We start from the raw sequence: 5,880 nt of genomic DNA on the forward strand, positions 1-5,880 counted from the left end.
TTTTTTTTTTTTTTTTTTTTTTTTTTTTAACTCATCCCTATTAAGATTGGAACAGATTCACTAGGCCTGGCACCCGAAAGGCTACTTGGGTTTTTTTTCAGCCACCTGGGCTTCAAAAGCAGATTGATGCACCTGAGCTCAATGTCAAAACCTGGATTCCCAGCAAATATTCTTCTCATTGGGCTGGCTGGGCTGAGGCTGGATCATCTGTGCAGGGTTGTCAGAATAGGCTGTTTGCTGAACTCACACTTCCTAGCACACCCTGTTCCCTCTCCTCTCCTCTACATTCACCACACCTTGCAGGGGGTCTGTGAATCCTAGGATGCAACTTGCTGCTTCCAATCCTTCTCTGCTTCTTGCCATACTGTATTTGGGGTGCTTAGTCTCTGAAAAGATCTGGCAATACAGGTGCTGATGTGGGCTAATTGGGGGACATGATGTGGGCTAATTGGGGGACAGAGAACTCCCGGGTCAAATGACAGTTACCACCATGCGATGGCTGCCTGTTTCCGGCTCCAGCGGGCATGGGTCCAACCAAGCCTTTTGCTACTCCGTTTTGACAGTCTGCCCTAGTCTGGTTCAGAAAGTAGAATAAGGAGCATGAAGTTCAAGGCTGTATTTTTCAATCCATCTCCCTGGACTTTGCCAATAATCTTCAATTTTTAGTTTCTTAATTTACAGAAATTTTATGAGTTTTTGGATTTTTAAAATCTCTTCATGGGTATTTAATGGAGAGGTAAGAGATGATACACCAAGTTTTATTACTTGTACTACCACCCTGAGATGCTACACATAATATGGGTGTAGACAAAGAAGAAAAATATATGAAAAACAGCTCTAAAGAACTGTGTTTTAAATTCAGTTTATTCACAAAAAGCATGCCATTGCCCCCACAACGTCTGCAACAGAATGTCACCAGCTGTAGTCAGCATGATAGGCATAATTTTCTACTTGTTTCAGTATCTTACTTTGTTTAAAAAATGAGTTAGTTAAAAGCTGACATTTTGAACAACAAACTAAGGATGGGATAAAATATATAAGTAAACCACTAATGATAATTCCATACCTCACCCTTAATTTTGTCTCAAAAATGGAATCATATTACTTTGGAATGCAAAAAGATAAAGGTTCCTAAATTGTGCTATCTCCATGTGTGAACAAGCTATATCAAGGCATTTAACATTTACCAAAATAAATTTCCTCAGCTGAAAAAAAAAATTAGAGAATGAAAAATAAATTTTATGAGTAGTAAAAAATAGAAAAATATCCAAAGGACCTATATTTCTTCTAGTATTCTCAAGATCTCCACCCGATAAAAATCATGCCTCAATCACTGAACAACCATCCTGGACACAGCGACTTGTAACAAAAACTTACTCCTAAACCTCCCTAGTCATTGGTTTATGGCCAGAATCAACTGTTCCTTAAAATGTTGGCAAAGCAACTAACTGGTATTAACAATCATAAAATTTACTAAGTTATTTAAAATGCAGTTACATAACTTGATTTAATTATGCTCTGGAACAGTGAATTCTCTATATTGATCATACACTCTCTAAGGAAGTATCAGGAATCATTATTTTAAATGTTTTGCTCTGTAATTTAAAATATCTAATATGCATTATAAAAGAAAACAAAATATAAGTGATTTTAGTTTACTATTTGTGGATTCCAAAGGTTATACTATACAATTCATTCTGTAATTAATTACTCCTGAGGAAGCCATTCCTTGGGAGAAATTATTTCTTCATCCAAATAGCAGGAAATACAATTTGACACTAAAGTATTTTAAAATATCTCAATCCATGATTTGTATGTAAATATCCCAAATGTCTGAAGTTCTTTTACAGACTGGCATGCGCCTCCTTCAGCAGGGGCAAAACCCTACAACCGTAGGCACTGTTACCAGATAGACCAATATGGTACCTGAAAAAGCAAGCTTTATTTTAGATTATTTAAGTACTTTGCGCCCCTCATTCAATCCTCAAATCACTCTCTGAAGAGGATCTTACCATTATGCTCATTTTATAGATGAGGATATACTGAGTTGGGGGGAGGTTTGTTTTTTGAGTACAGTTGACACACAATGTTACATTAGTTTCAGGTGTATAACATGGTGATTCAACACTGAGTTTTAATGAGGTTCTGTAACTTACCCCAAGATCATGTAACTATATAGAAAAAAATGTCAGATTTAAGTTGATTTGCTTCTGATCATTCTCTCTTGCTGAAATGTAAAATGTCATAAATACACCTTTGTTCATTCCCAACCCTTCTCTCCCCAGAGGTAATTTCTACCCTGAAACTGTTATGTACCACTCCCATGCACATTTTTATTATTACAAATGGATTTAGCCATAAGCAATTTTACTACTGCTTTGAACACTGAAAATCATGTAAGTGGCATGTTACTATGAGCATCTTTTTGCAACAGCTTTTTGTCTTTAAGCACAACATTGTGTCTCTGAGATTTAAACAAAATCTAATCAAATCAAAATCAAATTCAGTGGCACTCAACTAGAGACACTGTGCACCTCCCCCTACCCCAGAGACATCTGGCAATGTCTAGAGATCCTTTTCGTTGTCACAGTGGGGTGGAGTGGAGGCTACTGGCATCTACTGGGTAGAGCCCAGGACTGCTGCTGAACATCTACAGTGCACAGGACAGCCCCCATGACGAAGAATTACCCACCCCCAAATGTCAAAAGAGGTGGCATCAAAAAACTCTGCTCTAGTTTATTCATTTTAACTGTTATGTGGTGTTCCACTATAAACACTCCCCCTTAGAGAGGGTGACCACTTTTTGAGATCAAATAAAGCTTTTGAAAAGAATCATATACTGCAAAAAGAAATTTTAGGTGAAAATGAGATGATTAAAAGACTAAATCTTCGAGAATTATTAAAGCTATTAATCATGGCACTAAAATGTCTACACTCATCTCATTTTCATAAAATGATTACTTCTGGGGCGCCTGGGTGGCACAGCGGTTAAGCGTCTGCCTTCGGCTCAGGGCGTGATCCCAGCATTCTGGGATCGAGCCCCACATCAGGCTCCTCCGCTGGGAGCCTGCTTCTCCCTCTCCCATCCCCCTGCTTGTGCTCCCTCTCTCGCTGGCTGTCTCTATCTCTGTCGAATAAATAAATAAAATCTTTAAAAAAAAAATAAATAAAATGATTACTTCTATAATAACTTTTGTAATACGGCCCCATTTAAACATCATATAGTAAAATATACCAAAAGATATACATTACTTACTTTTTTGTTAAAAATTCAGTGACGCTTTTCAACCAGCCCAAAACAATTTGGCAGTCACAGAAAGTGTACACAAAAAAAACAGAAAGCGCAGACCAGGAAATACCAGTGTACATTCTAAACTGTCCATTATTTGTATGCTAAGAGTATTTCATAAAAACTCTTACATTTTAAAACGCATTACAAGGAAAACTCATAATTTACTTCATGCTCAGCTTCTAGAAAGATGATAGTCTCGTGAAAATATTAATACGTTTTCAAAACATGAGAGAGCAAGCATGCAGCCAAAAAAGGAAGATGTGGAAGTGGAATTTTAAGACTCACATAGAGAACAACTGCCTTCAAGCCAAGTCAATAATAAAATTTCTATGTAACAAAACCTAGTTCCTCATTTATGTCCATTAAAACATCATATCCCTTCTACCCTCCTATGGGCTGGATATGCCCTCCAGAAATCTTTACTGGGATGTATGATGACAGTAAATGAAGTATAAAATATCTATGTAGAATTCTTAACCATTCTCTCTTTTCCCTTGGTGAACCTGGTCCTGTCTCCTGTCCCCGTACCTCAGTGAACAGATAAATACCTAGCTAAATATTTAGGATCACTTTTGATATCTCCCTTGTCTACACTCCCAAATCCATCCAAGTACTGTTGGATTTTGCCACCGAAATCTTTTTCAAATCGGTCCACAGTTCTTCTCTACCTGACTCCCACCCTAATTCCAGCCCTTTACATTCCCACTTGGGAGTACTACCTAGCCTCCTAACCCTTCTAATAACGTCTGCCAGGTGGCTATTTGGAAATGGAAATCTGCTTTCACTCCACCACTCCCCTTATAATAACTCTCGCAAAACTCCCTTGCCCTAAAGACTATGTCAAAGCCCCTCCACGTGGCCAGCAAGGCCCATCCAGGGATCACTCCAGGAATGCTCTCAGCCTCCTCTCCCTAGGTCTCCCTTGCTTGGTGAGCCCCAGCCATAATCACCAAGACCTCCCTTGCTATAGTTCCCTTTGCTCCTAAAAGTTTTGCCCTCCCCTTCCCCACTCAACCCTAAATTACCCTTCTCTCAGACCTTGGCACAAATCATCACTTCTTCAGGGGAGCCTTCCCACAGCCCTGTGACTAAGTCTGAAGGCCCATATGTTCTTTTAGCAAACATCTCTTCATAATTATTAAAAGTGACACCTTCACATATTTTATGACCACTTGGATAAAGGTCTGACTCAACCACTGAACTGCAAGCATGGGGGTGAAAAATAATGTATGACTGGTTCAAAAGTGAACTATACAAGAGAGAGGCAGATCCAGTGCAAAAGTCTCACTGTACAGCATCACCAATTCAAAATATACATCCTGCGGGTCCAGGCCATGCTTCTTCTTGGATGAAATTTACTAATTCCACTACAGCCTAACAGAGAAACACTTTTTCCTACCACAAAAAAAAAAAAAAAAAAAAAAAAAAAAGATTCTTTGGGATATAAGGAATTTTTTAAAAGCCAATAAAATATGAGAATAAAGAATACACATATACACAATTAAGTCTTTTCTTAAAGAACAGTATATCCCTAGGAGACATATTAAGATAGACCTGTCTCCTTCTTTCCTTAAAAAGTTTCAAAAAATGAAGATAATGAAACATAAGACCCTTCAAAATTTCATCCGGCCCTCTCCAGAAGCCCTTTAGCAGACAAGTATTTGAATAAGCTCTTCAAATTCAGAAGGAATTATAGTGTCTTGATTAAAAACCTGTTTTGTGGGGTGCCTGGGTGGCTCAGTAGGTTAAATGACTGCCTTCGGCTCAAGTCATGATCCCAAAGTCCTGAGATAGAGCCCCGCATCATTGGGCTCCCTGCTTAGCAGGGAGTCTGCTTCTCCCTCTTCCTCTGCCCCTCCCCCTGCTCATGCTCTTTCTCACAGTCTCTCTCAAATAAATAAAATCTTTTTTTTTTTTAATTTTTTAAAAAACCTGTTTTGCTATTTGGCTTCTCTGACTCCTACATACCATAAAAATGCACTGCAAAACTGATACTGCTTTCTTTCTGTTAAAAATTTCTTTTTTAGCATTACTATAAAATGGCTGTAGTCACAAGGTTGCCAATATATATCAAGTCATATAAGAAGGCTTACTAAATTAAAAAATTAGTATTTATTGATTGATTTCTCCACCTAAAACAATAAAATAAAGATTATTATCCTTCACCGTCACCTCTGCTCCATTCTGAGACAAAGCTAGTAAGAGTTCCTCTAGTCTAGAAAAACGTAGTATGAAAACAGAGATTTCACATAATTACAACTATCTAATATTTGTGTGATATGAAACATTCCCAATGATGGAAATAGTCACAGATCTGAGACCTGGCTAACATGGTGCTTATGGTGCTGTTTAGTAACATGGTCTCCAAATCCTTGGCGCAAACGTGTTACAAACATCCAGCAATTTTGTATTAGTGGTGTTTGGGGGACGTCAAAGAAAAGGGTTAAAGCTTGGGCCCATGTGGAACAGAAAGAAGGGAAGAGCCTCTAGAGGTGAGATAAAAGACCATGAGTTTTATGGGAAGAGAAAATCAAAGGGAGAGGCTCTCTTGTAAATGTAAGCCACATTGGCTTTTTTTTTTTTTTTTT

At 38.2% G+C, this 5,880-nt stretch overlaps 1 protein-coding gene across 4 annotated transcripts in view; it reads right to left on the bottom strand.

Moving 5' to 3' along the window:
* The window catches only part of CDKL5 (cyclin dependent kinase like 5), a 201,818-nt gene that overhangs the window by 68,847 nt on the left and 127,091 nt on the right, over positions 1-5,880 (bottom strand). The gene's annotated exons all lie outside the window — the stretch shown is intronic.

The sequence above is a fragment of the Ursus maritimus genome (genome assembly GCF_017311325.1).
Source record: "Ursus maritimus isolate PB19 chromosome X unlocalized genomic scaffold, ASM1731132v1 scaffold_X1, whole genome shotgun sequence".
NCBI classification, from domain to species: Eukaryota; Metazoa; Chordata; class Mammalia; order Carnivora; family Ursidae; genus Ursus; species Ursus maritimus.